The following is a 13,154-nucleotide window of genomic DNA, read 5'->3' as shown; positions in this document are numbered from 1 at the left end:
GAGAGGATTTTAGCATCCTGCACTCAGAGAACATTGTGGGGGGGGGGGAATGATAGGCCTTGCAGTGAATGACCAGGTCAGGGAGGAGGAGGAGAGACACATGAGATTCACCTGAAGGTGCATGAGAAGGTTCCAGTATAAGCAACTGAGCAACCTTGGAAATGGTTCTGGTGAGTCTCTCACTCACATGATTCCTGCACAGAGTAGTGTCTACAAGATGAGCACAGCTTGACTTTGAAAACAAACCAAAGGTCTCTGACATTGTACAGAGTAGTGACATTGACCATGCCTGTTCCCTGTAGTAGAGATGCACTAAGGGCCCACATTGGGCACAGCAAGTGGTCCAGATTGGAGTTCCCAAAAGATCACCTGCTGTGCTGTTTTAAAAGACTGGTGCCCTCTGTCAATGCTGTGTCTGAGGACATTTATTAAGACATGGCCTGGGGGGAAGTCACAGCAGATACATTTTCTCCTAATCTATTTTTTTGTTTATTTGTTTGTTTTTGAGACAGAGTCTCACTGTGTCACTCTCAGTAGAGTGCCAATGCATAACAGCTTACAGCAACCTCAAACTCTTGGGTTTAAGCAATCCTCATCCCTCAGCCTCTTGTATAGCTGGGACTATAGCTGACACCACAACACCTGGCTATTTTGTAGAGACAGGGTCTCCCTCTTGCTCAGGCTGGTCTCGAACACATGAGCTCAAGCAATTCACCCACCTCAGCCTCCCAGAGTGCTAGGATTACAGGTGTGGAAACCACAATAGGCCTTTCTTCTATCCTGAAAGCAGCTTTCTGAGCTCACCTGGTGCAGGTGCCTGTGAGCACAGCAGTGCAGACCTATGTTGTCGGCACCCATGTGGCCTTTGTCTTCTCTGATGAGAGCTGTTCTCCTACGTTGCCTGATCCTAGGGATTCAGCCTGGGTGGAGAAACACACAGCTCCTCCTAGAAAGGACATATCCCATCCCGGGACTGGGGTCACAGCCTGTCAGTGAATCAGATGTAACTAGCTGGGACCTGACTCTCTTCAGCAGAGGATGCAGCTCTGGGTAGAAGGACAAAAACCTGATATTTCTCATATTATTCCAGATGACCAGCTTCACAATTTTGGACACACACTCAAAAAAATTAATTAATTAATTAATTAAAGCACTAGTAAAGGTCTTAGTAAAAGAATTTGAACAAAATTATCAGAAAGTTGAACAGAGTTTTCTTGAGGGCTAGGTTGACTGACAAATTTTATATCGATGTAACACAGTTTGTGTCTTTTGGATGTTTTATGACAATCATGCCTTTGTTTATAATTAAAAATATACGAGGGTTTCATTATTCATTTGCTTCTGTATATTACAAGCAGCAGCAAAGTGAATTCATGTTGTTATCCTCGTTCTCTTACTGAGAAAATGATGGAGATCTTCACTCTTCTTCTCTGACTACAGGGAGGACAGTTATCTAATGACTTTTGACAAGCCTTTCTTTCTTTTTTTGAGACAGAGTCTCAAGCCGCAGTCCTTGGTAAAGTACTGTGGCGTCACAGCAACCTGAAAATCTTAGGCTTAAGTGATTTCCTTGCCTCAGCTTTCCAAGTAGCTGGGACTACAGGTCCCTGCCACAAAGACTGGCTATTTTTCTTGTTGTTGTTGCAGTTCTCATTGTTGTTCAGCTGGCCCAGGCCACGTTTCAACCTGCCTGCTACAGTGTATGTGGCTGGTGCATAACCACTGTGCTACAGGCGCTGAACCTTTGACAGCCCTTTCTAAGAAGAAATGTTTAGATTTTTTTCTATCTGTAGAAACCTCGGTTGGCTTGGTGCCTGTGGATCAAGTGGTTAAGGCACCAGCCATATACACCTGAGCTGGTGGTTCAAATCCAGCCCGGGCCAACCAAACAACAATGATGGCTGGAACCAAAACATAGCTGGGGGTGGCGCCTGTGGCTCAGTGAGTGGGACACCGGCCCCATATACCGAGGGTGGCGGATTCAGACCCAGCCTCTGCCAAACTGCAACCAAAAAATAGTCGGGTGTTGTAGCGGGCGCCTGTAGTCCCAGCTGCCCCGGAAGTTGAGAAAAGAAAATCGCTTATGCCCAAAAGCTGGAGGTTGCTGTGAGCCGTGAAGCGTCATGGCACTCTACCGAGGGCAGTAAAGTTAGACTCTGTCTCTACAAAAACAAAAAACAAAAAGTATCCGGGTGTTTTGGTGGGCACTTGTAGTCCCAGCTACTTGGGAGGCCAGGGCAAGAGATTTGCTTGAGCCCAGGAGTTGAAGGTTGCAGTGAGCTGTGATGACATAGCACTCACCCAGGGTGACAGCTTGAGGCCCTGTCTCCAAAAAAAAAAAAGAAAAAGAAACTTCGGTGAAATCATGTTTGTATTGTCATCTACTTTACAATTTCTTTTTCTTTTTTTTTTTTGAGACAGAGTCTCACTTTGTCACCCTCAGTAGAGTTCCATGGCGTCACAGCTAACAGCAACCTCCAGCTCTTGGGCTTAGCAATTCTGTTGCCTCACTCTCCCGAGTAGCTGGGATTACAGGTGCCTGCCACAGTGCCCCTCTATTTTTGTTGTTGTTGTTGTTGTTGTTATTGCAGTTTGTCCTGGGCCGGGATCAAACCTGTCACCCTCAGTATATTGGGCTGGCACACTACTCACTGAGCCAAAGGTGCTGCCCATACTTTATAATTTCTTTATATAAAATCTCAGACAAGATATATTAAATGCTTATTGATAATATGTATTCCCTCTATATTTTTAATATTGGTCACTCTGCTTGTAATTTCAGCACTTGGGAGGCTGAAAAGGGTGGATTGCCTGAGCTCAGGAATTGGAGACCAACCTGAGCAAGAGCAAGACCCTGTCCTAAAAAACAGCCGGGCGTTGTGACTGGTGTGTGTAGTCCCATCTACTCAGGAGGCTGAGGCAAGAGAATTGATTGAACCCAAGAATTTGAGGTTGTTGTGATCAAAGATGCCACAACACTCTACCAAGGGTGACCAAGTGAGACCCTGTCTCAAAATAAAAAAAAAGTATACTTCATTTTTATGTAGGAAAAATAGTAGTACTTGTGTTGGGGTAAAAAAGAAACAAGCCTAACTCCATTTTAATATAATTCCTTTTCCAGAGAATCAGTGGAAGGCAAAGAGGGCTGTTTTGCTACATTTTGTTGCTTTAGAAAAAACTGGTTCCACTTGCTGCCCCACCCACTGCATAGTATTTTAAGTGTATTTAGTTAGAACTGTTAAAATTATTAATATTGTATAGAAAGTCACTAATTACTTTTATGACAACAACCCTATTCTCACTGAGGAGTTGCAGGTGTAACTCCTGAAGAAAGACCACTGGGAATATGTAAGGTGGTCTTCATGCTATTTGTATTATATGAAAATGTTAAAAGAGCAAGTATGACTCCATTTTACTGTTTACTCCCTTTTGGTCACATTCCATGACTTCAAAAAACTAGTTCCTCTTGTTTTCCCTCCCAGTATAACCGTAAATGCCTGTAGGTAAAATTGAATGTAATGTTAGTTACTTACCACGTAGCCCTTATGATTATAGCTTTTTATAATCATGTTGTTTATTACCATCATCTGCAAGTCCTCCTCCCTATCGGATTGTACCTGCTTTGCAATGGAAAATTATTAATTGCTCTGGTGATTTCCCTTAACTACTGTTTTTTGCTTCTATGACTATGTTTATCTGCCCAGGAAATATTTTGTCTTCTAAAAGTCAGAGTCTTAGACAACTCGGGGCTGCACTCAGAAACCCCATGTTTAAAGGATGCCTCTTTTAAAAAAGAAAAAAAAAAAGATTTCTCTTTAATTTGACTTGTCTAGTAGAGTGGTCTTTGGGGGGGACTCCTGCATGTAACACTTGGCTTTCTTTTGCACTTCATCAAACAATTTACATATTACAGAGCATGAGATATACATTAATAATTTTCAGTATTTTACATTGTAGGTAATTACGCATTTAATCCAATAAAATCCATTGTAAATCCATGTGTGGATTACAGGTGACTACTGGCAGGAGGATTTTCCACTACTTCATGTTGTCACCATTTTTCTCTGCTATGATTTCTCTTATGTTTACTAAGGGCTGAAGACTAGTTAAAACCTTTGCCACAATATTCACATTTGTAAGATTTCTCTCCAATATGGATATTCTAATGTATGGTAAGGTTTGAGCTCTGGTTAAAGGCATTCCTGCACTGCACACATTTGTAGGATTTCTCACCACAGTGAATTCTTTTATGCTTAGCAAGTTATGAACACCAGGTATTCTGGTGGCACTACTGCCACATTCTCCATATTTGGAGTGTTTCTGTCCAGTATGAATTATTTTATGTACAGTGAGGTTTGAACATGTTAAAGGGTTTGCCACACTGTTTGTATTGATAAGTTTCTCTCCAGAATGAATTCTTTTATATCTAGAAAGGTTCATATGCTAATTAAAGGCTCTGCTATGTTCTTCACATGGCTAGAGTTTTTATTCATAAGAACTTCTTTTATGTCTAGAAAGCTGTGAATACCAGTTATAGGCTTTGCCACATTCTTAACATTTGTAGGGTTTCTCTCCAGAATGAATTCTTTGATGTGCAGAAACATTTGACTACTCATTAAAGGCTTTGCCACTTGGTTGACATTTGTAGAGTTTCTCTCGAGAATGAATTCTTTGATGTCTAGTAGTTATGAGTACTAGTTAAAGGCTTTGCCACATTATTGATATTTGTAGGAGATTTCTCTCAAGAATGAATTTTTTGAGGGGGTGGGATAGATTCTCAAGCCTTGGTTAGAGTGCTATGGCATCATTGCTCACAGTAACCTCCAACTCTTGGGCTCAAGCAATCCACTTGCCTCAGTTTTTGTATTTTTAGTAGAGACAGTGTCTCACTTTTTCTCAGGCTGGTCTTGAACTCGTGAGCTCAAGCAATCCACTAGCCTCAGCCTCCCAGAGTGCTAGGATTACAGGCACGAGTCACCACCCCTGGCCCAAAATGAATTCTTTGATGTACAGAAAGCCTTGAGTACTGGTTAAAAAAATTTTCACATTGGGCAGTGCCTGTGACTCAATGAGTAGGGTGCTGACCCCATATACCATGGATGGCGTGTTCAAACCCAGCCCCACCCAAACTGCAACAAAAAATCACCAGGTGTTGTGTAAGGTGCCTGTAGTCTCATCTACTTGGGAGGCTGAGGCAAGATAAAATAATAATAAATAAAATAAAATAAAAATAAAGAATTTTTCACATTGTTAACATTTGTAGGATTTCTCCTGAAAATGTATACTGTGATATACAGAAAGGTGTGAGTACTGATTAAGGCTTTTCCACATTGTTGGCATTTGTAGGGTTTCCCTCCATTATAAATTCTCTTATGGTTAAAGTATTTTGAGTTCCGGGTAAGACACTTGCATGTTTACATTGGTAGAGTTCTCCAGTATTGGTAGAGTTCTCCAGCCCCTTGTGATTAGATAGGCTTGAGCAAGATTTAAAGATTTCCCAACTCTCTTTACATGTGTACTCCTTTTCCATAAAATGAATTATCTCATGTTTTCCAATGTGAGAGCATAGATTTAAGGCCTTCCCATATTTTCTACACACAAAAGTTTTATCTATGGTATATATCATCTTGTGTCTATTTAGATTTGAAAATTTTCTGATCAAATTCAAATATTTACTGGGACATTTTGTCATGGGAAGATGTTAACCATTGAAGGAGCTAAGAAAATTTCACCCCAAAATATGATTCCTTGGTCTAAAAATTATTTTGAATTAAAGGCTATTCATAATCAGGGAACTTTAAAGGAAGACTTTCCTCTATTTTAAAAGGCTGCTAGACTCCTTATCACATGGTAATAGACCTGTGATAAGGTTATGTGAAGCACAATACCTGTCTCTCTCTTTTTCCCCTCCATCTATCCATCCCCCATCAGCCACTAGCTACACCAATACTTTCCAGTTTCTCTCCACCCCCTCCATTCTAAAAGGCATCTTTAAAAGCCACTGATAGGCAGTGCCTGTGGCTCAATGGGTAAGGTGCTGACCTCATATACCAAGGGTGGCAGGTTCAAACCTGGCCCTGGCCAAACAGCAACAAAAAAATAGCCAGGCGTTGTGGCCGGTGCCTGCAGTCTCAGCTACTCAGAAGACTGAGGCAAGAGAATCACCTAAGCCCAGGAGTTGGAGGTTGCTGTGAGCTGTGTAACACCACAGCATTCTACCAAGGGAGACAAAGTAAGACTCTTTCTCTCAAAAAAAAAAAAAAAAAAAAACACCACTGACTCTCCCTGGGACTTTGGGAAATCATTCTTTTGTTTCCCTCCATGCACATGGTATTTGAAAATAAATCTTTTCTCTTATTAATCTACCATAACTATGAGTTGATCTTTTCAGTGAAACAACCTAGGGGGAAAGGGCAATTTTCCCTGAGACCCCAACACATTCACCAAGTCCACCAAATCGTACTTTCTGCTGCTTATGTTGCAGGAAATGAGTCCAAATCGAGAGAAAGAGCACCAAAGCAACATGTTTTGTAGTACCCAGTAAAAAGACCCCTAAAGGCCCCTACTTGTCTCAGCCTGAGTCCCCGCAAGTCTCAACCCCCACCCCTTGGGTTAATTCTGAGAACAGGTTTCAGAACTCAAGGTTTCCCCTGAGTTCCCCCAAACTCCTAGCAACAGGTAAAACAATGGTAGAACTTACCCCAACCCCCTAGCAAAGGCTAAACAATGGTGGAAAGCTTACTCAAGCCAAGTTTGTCCCCATGCCAGCTGCCAGGATGTAACCTCCTGAGCCACCAGCCCCCCTGACTGTAACTCCACCCCTAGCTACCCCTGAGCTAACCAACGGTCATGTTCTGCTTCTGTTTTTTCTTGGCTTGCCACATAGCACAAAAAAAGTATAAAAATCACCCTACTCCTCTCTTCAGAGCTATTTGCCTTTCAGAGCGGCAGTCCACCTGCACAGGTGTAATAAATCACCATTTGATTTATACCTGAAGTGGAGTTCAAGTTTCTCTTCCAGGTGACAAATGAATTACAACATTTCTGGAGGCCCCAGCGAGATTGAAATAGGGGTCCGAGTTTCTTTTCTGGGTGGCAAATGAGTACATTTCTGGAGGCCCCAGCGAGTTTTCCACCCTTGGACCCCCACCTAGGCCCGCCGCTGTTCAACAGCTCCAGAGGAAGGCCTAAGAGAGACGTTCCTCTGCCCCTGGAATCCTCAGATGTGTGGAGTCAGGGCATAGTTTTCCAAAACTTCTTAGTTGCCTTCATTTGTTTAAAAAGAGGTGATTTGAAGGATAAAATGAATACATTTGAGAATGACACAAAAGATTTTAGCTTGAAATACTGGATGGATGAAATAGCCATTTTGAGAGGTGAAGGACTGAAAGAGAAGCAAAGGTGGCTCACATCAAGGGTACTAGTGTGCTGGCACTGGCCTCATGGATATTCAACCTGTGCAAGGGTGCAGCACTCAGTAGGACACCATTAAAGGTTCTTGACAGTCTACTAAATCAAGGCAAAGCAACAGACAAGGAAGAAAGCTGGAGCTGGAAAAAGGGTGCATAGAATGAAATAAATTCACAATTATGATTATTTGGCAATCATTGTATAACTAGCAACTAGAATGGTTTGATACTGAGTCTCAAGAAGATTGAGCAAGACATTCTTTTCTTGTAAGAACTTAGAATTTGTCTTAGATATTGGGAGGCAGCTAAGACCTCGGGTGATAGTCCATTGTCCTCATTAGTGGAATAAGCAAGAAGGATGGTCTGGGATCTGGGCAGACCTTAACATAGGTATAAAAATGGCTATTGATATTGAAACATTCTCTGCTATTACACACACAAACAGGCATGTGCACACACTAGGCATACACACGCTAGGAAGGAAATGCAAAGATGGGTTGAGAACCCAAATATACATTAGATGTGACAGATCACTAAAGATTTCCTACTTAGTTTCATTTCAGTAAATGTAGAAATAAGCTTCAAGACTGTGATTTGAGAAACTGTAGGTGTTTTTCTAAAAAACAAGTTACATACATTTATCACGATGTTACTGATCTGGTTTTTTCATCTTTTTCATCTTTATCATTTTTGATTCCTTTAACTTTTAATTTTATTGTTGTCCAATTTGATGTCTTTTCTGTTAGTAAAAAAACATGTGATATTTTTATTAAAAATTAAATATGGGGCAGCACCTGTGGCTCATTGAGTAGGGTGCTGGCCCCATATACCAAGGGTGGCGGGTTCAAACCCCGCCCCAGCCAAACTGCACCAAAAAATAGCCAGGTGATGTGGTGGGCACCTGTAGTCCCAGCTACACAGGAGGCTGAGACAAGAGAATCGCCTAAGTCCAAGAGCTGGAGGTTGCTATGAGCTGTGTGACGCCTTAGCACTCTATCAAGGGCAGCAAGGTGAAACTCTGCATCAAAAAAAAAAAAAGAAATTAAATATGATCATTGATATTAAAAATAATGGGAAAACCATCATTTATACTTAACACTTTTGTAGTCAGTTTGTAGACAGTCCATTTTTAAATGAAATGTCGCATCTGAATATAAAAACAAACAGAGGAAAGTTAGTCCTTATATTAACAATCTATGCTTAAATACATTGTAGTTTCTACAACTATGATTTCTTTTTTTTTTTTTTTGTAGAGACAGAGTTTCACTTTATTGCCCTCGGTAGAATGCCATGGCATCACACAGCTCACAGCAACCTCCAACTCCTGGGCTTAGGCAATTCTCCTGCCTCAGCCTCCCAAGTAGCTGGGACTACAGGCGCCCGCCACAACGCCCGGCTATACAACTATGATTTCAAGATTTTATATATATATATGTGTGTAAAAGTGTATGAGTGTTGTGTAACTAAAAGAACTCTGAGAGTGAAATTAGATCTCCTTCATAAGATCTAGGGAAGTGGAGGGAGACAAGATGGCGGACTGAAGCCACCTTTCAACAAAGGCTCCCGTCCAGAAGGAGAGTTAAGGGACAGGAATTTAGTAAGTATCTTGGTGGACTTGAGCCTCACCAAGAGAGAAGGCTGAAGAACGCACATCAACACCGCTGAGGCAAGTTGTGATCACAAGGACGCAAACAAAAGGTACAAAATCCACCACCAAGCGGACGGGAGTCCCCCTCCCCCATGAGACCGGCTCTAGAGCCCCACAATTGAACAAGCGGGCAGAAATTAAAGGCCCTCCCACTACACTCCACGGGAGAGACCTTCTAAAAACTGGACCTACCTCCCCTACTGGGGTGCCGTGGCATTCTCCTGCCGGACATAGGGCTGAATAAAACTTTGGGAATCCTTTGCCGGCAACCCTGAATCCCCGGCGCTCCCCTCCCGCCCACTGAGGTCTGGAGCCCTGTCCCCCAGGACTTCGGATCCTTGGGTGATTTCTCAAGGGGAGTGGACAGTCCCCGAGTTGCGACTGGTCAGCATTGACTCTGAGGCGCGCAAGTGAGGAGAGGGCACCGGGCTGAAGGGGAGTCACGCCTCGCGGCACTTCCCTGCGTGCAGTGCACCAACCCTCCCCGGGCACAAGACTGAATAAGACTCTAGCTTCCCCGCTGAGAGCTGAGAGCCCCTACTCTCCACTCGGGGTCTGAGGGCCTATCCCCCAGGAGTTCGGCTCCTTGGGTGATTTCTCAAGGGGAGTGGACAGTCCCCGAGTTGCGACTGGTCAGCATTGACTCTGAGGCTCGCGAGTGAGGAGAGGGCACCGGGCTGAGGGGGAGTCACGCCTCGCGGCACTTCCCTGCGGTGCAGTGCACCAACCCTCCCCGGGCATACGGGGCCCAAGACCGAATAAGACTCTGGCCTCCCCGCTGAGAGCTGAGAACCCCTACTCTCACTCGGGGTCTGAGGGCCTATCCCCCAGGAGTTCGGCTCCTTGGGTGATTTCTCCAGGAGAGTGCACAGTGCCTGAGCTGCGTCAGGTCAGCGCTGACTCTGGGATACGTGAGCGAGGAGAGGGCACTCTGCTGAGGGGAAATAAAGCCTTGGCGGCACTTCCCTGCGGTGCAGTGCAGGAGCCCTCCCCGGACCGTAGTATTGCGTGAAACTGAATGAAACTCTAGCTTCCCCCCGCCCCACTCCCAATCGGGGTCTGGGGGCCCATCCCCCAAGAGTTCTGATTCTTGGGGGATCTCTTAATGGGTGTGGACCCAGCACAAACTGCGGCCGCTCAGTGCTGACTCTGGGGCGCGGGACAGAGGAGAAAAGGGTCGCCTGAGTGCCCACACCAGAGCAGCAGTTCCCTGGAGGTAGATCAACAGCCGTTTTTTCCTTAACGGCAGAACGCTCACTTCTGGATATTCTGAGGCCACACCCCCTGTCTCCCTGGGCAACCAGAGGAGGCCACCGGTGACACGGCTCACAAACCCGGAAGCCTCCAGGGCGGGGCCGACCCAGAGAGGTGTTCAGACGCAATTCTCCAGCAGCAAAGACGTTTGAACTCAAAACAGCCCGTCTCCTGTAGGCGACGACAGGAACAGAGACAGAACCTCACAAAGTTGTCTGTTCTGTTCTGTTCTGTTAGCAGCATCCATCAGAGACGGGGCTAAGCCTGAGTGAACACCTCCTTCCCATCACCTGCATCAAACACTCAAAGATGTCAGGCCCCATCTCCTCCTGCTAGATAGCGGCAGTCTGCGGGGGCCTGGCAGACTTCCTTGCGATTCAGGCAGGTGCAAACACCTGGAGTGTCTGTTCACTGCAGGCAACTGGGTTAGCCATCTGCAGAGATACCAGTGACTGGGTCCCACGGAGGGGCAAAGTGGGGAAGGAGACGTCAACCTTCCCAGACTGCTCTGTTTGCTGGGTGGCTCCTCCTGACTCCACGCTGCACTGGGGTGAGCTGTGTCAGAGGAGTCACCAGGCCCCTGTGATCCAGTTCCCAGAGACCTCTTGAACCCTTCCACCCAAGACAAGTGCCGATTGAGACAGTTGATTCGGACCTTTTGAACTGGGCTAATAGACTGAGGACTTTTCAGGTGGTGCCCTGGGTGTGCGATTGTAGGAAGGTTTGATTCTCCTTTTCCAACTGGGGCCAGAGGTGGGCAGGCGGGGTGACTTAATTGCTGATTTTTCCACACAACTGAGACTTCAAGCCAGAGTAGAAGTTGCAATAGGACCGAACAGAAACCAGCTGAAAACAAGACAGAACCACTTTGCTCCACCACACCAGACAGGGCCCCAGTTTCTCAGGCCACAACACTGTACGGGCCCTCGATAAAACCCCAGGGGAAAAACCAAAGGGAGTAAACCATGGGGCGGAATCAGTGGAAAAACTCTGGTAACATGAATAACCAGAATAGATCAACCCCCCAAAGAAAAGATACGGCAGATGTGATTGAAGATCCCATTCATAAACAACTGGCTGAGATGTCAGAAGTCGAATTCAGAATTTGGTTTGCAGACAAGATTAATAAAATGGAATTAGGAATTCGAGGAGAAATTCAAAAACTGTCTCAAGAATTTAACGAATTTAAAGACAAAACCACCAAAGACTTAGACACACTGAAACAAGAACTTACAGCCCTCAAAGATATGAAAAATACAGTAGAATCCCTCAGCAACAGAATGGAGCAAGCAGAAGAAAGGATTTCTGACATTGAAGATAAAGTCTTCGAACGCTCCCAATCTCTCAAAGAGGAAGAGAAATGGAGAGCAAAAACGGATCACTCACTCAGAGAGCTCTCAGATAATTCGAAAAAAAACAACATAAGGGTTATAGGAATTTTGGAGAATGATGAAGTGGCTGCCAAGGGCACAGAGGCCCTTCTACATGAAATTATGAAAGAAAATTTTCCAGACATGCCTAGAGAATCTGAAATTCAGATAGCAGACAGCTTCAGAACCCCAGCACGATTCAACCCCAATAAGCCATCTCCCAGACATATCATAATTAGCTTCACTAAAGTTAACATGAAAGAGAAGATTCTCAAAGCAGCCCGGCGAAAGAAAACTATAACGTACAAAGGTAAGAATATTAGAATAACTGCAGATCTCTCTGCTGAAACTTTTCAAGCAAGAAGAGGCTGGTCATCAACTTTTAATCTCCTAAAGCAAAAAAGCTTTCAACCCAGGATCTTGTATCCAGCTAAACTGAGTTTCATCTATGATGGAGAAATTAAATACTTCAATGACATTCATATGTTGAAAAAATTTGCCATAAGTAAACCAGCTCTTCAGGATGTTCTCAGACCTATCCTCCACAATGACCAACCCAATCCTATACCACAAAAGTAAACTCACTCAGAAACTTCGGATCAAACTCCAACTTCCACACTGGCGAAAGGATTAAAAATGTCCACTGGACCTTTGAAAAACTCGATACCCAAAATTCCACCAGACTTATCAATACTCTCCATCAATGTGAATGGCTTAAACTGTCCTCTAAAGAGGCATAGGTTAGCTGACTGGATACAAAAACTCAAGCCAGATATTTGTTGCATACAAGAGTCACATCTCAACTTAAAAGACAAATACAGACTCAGGGTGAAAGGATGGTCATCCATATTTCAGGCAAATGGTAATCAGAAAAAAGCAGGTGTTGCAATTTTATTTGCAGATACAGTAGGCTTTAAACCATCAAAAGTAAGGAAGGACAAGAATGGTCACTTCATATTTGTTAAGGGTAATACTCAATATGACGAGATCTCAGTTATTAATATCTATGCACCCAACCAGAATGCACCTCAATTTATAAGAGAAACTCTAACAGACATGAGTAACTTGATTTCCTCCAGCTCCATAATCGTTGGAGATTTCAACACTCCCTTGGCAGTGTTGGATCGATCCTCCAGAAAGAAGCTGAGCAAAGAAATCTTAGATTTAAACCTAACCATCCAATATTTAGATTTAGCAGACATCTACAGAACATTTCATCCCAACAAAACTGAATACACATACTTCTCATCAGCCCACGGAACTTACTCCAAAATTGATCACATTTTAGGTCACAAGTCTAACCTCAGTAAATTTAAAGGAATAGAAATTATTCCATGCATCTTCTCGGACCATCATGGAATAAAACTTGAATTGAGTAACAACAGGAATCTGCATACCCATACAAAAACATGGAAGTTAAATAACCTTATGCTGAATGATAGCTGGGTCAGAGATGAGATTAAGAAAGAAATC

The sequence above is a fragment of the Nycticebus coucang genome, chromosome 20 (assembly GCF_027406575.1).
Source record: "Nycticebus coucang isolate mNycCou1 chromosome 20, mNycCou1.pri, whole genome shotgun sequence".
NCBI lineage: Eukaryota > Metazoa > Chordata > Mammalia > Primates > Lorisidae > Nycticebus > Nycticebus coucang.
This window is presented reverse-complemented; position numbering follows the sequence as displayed.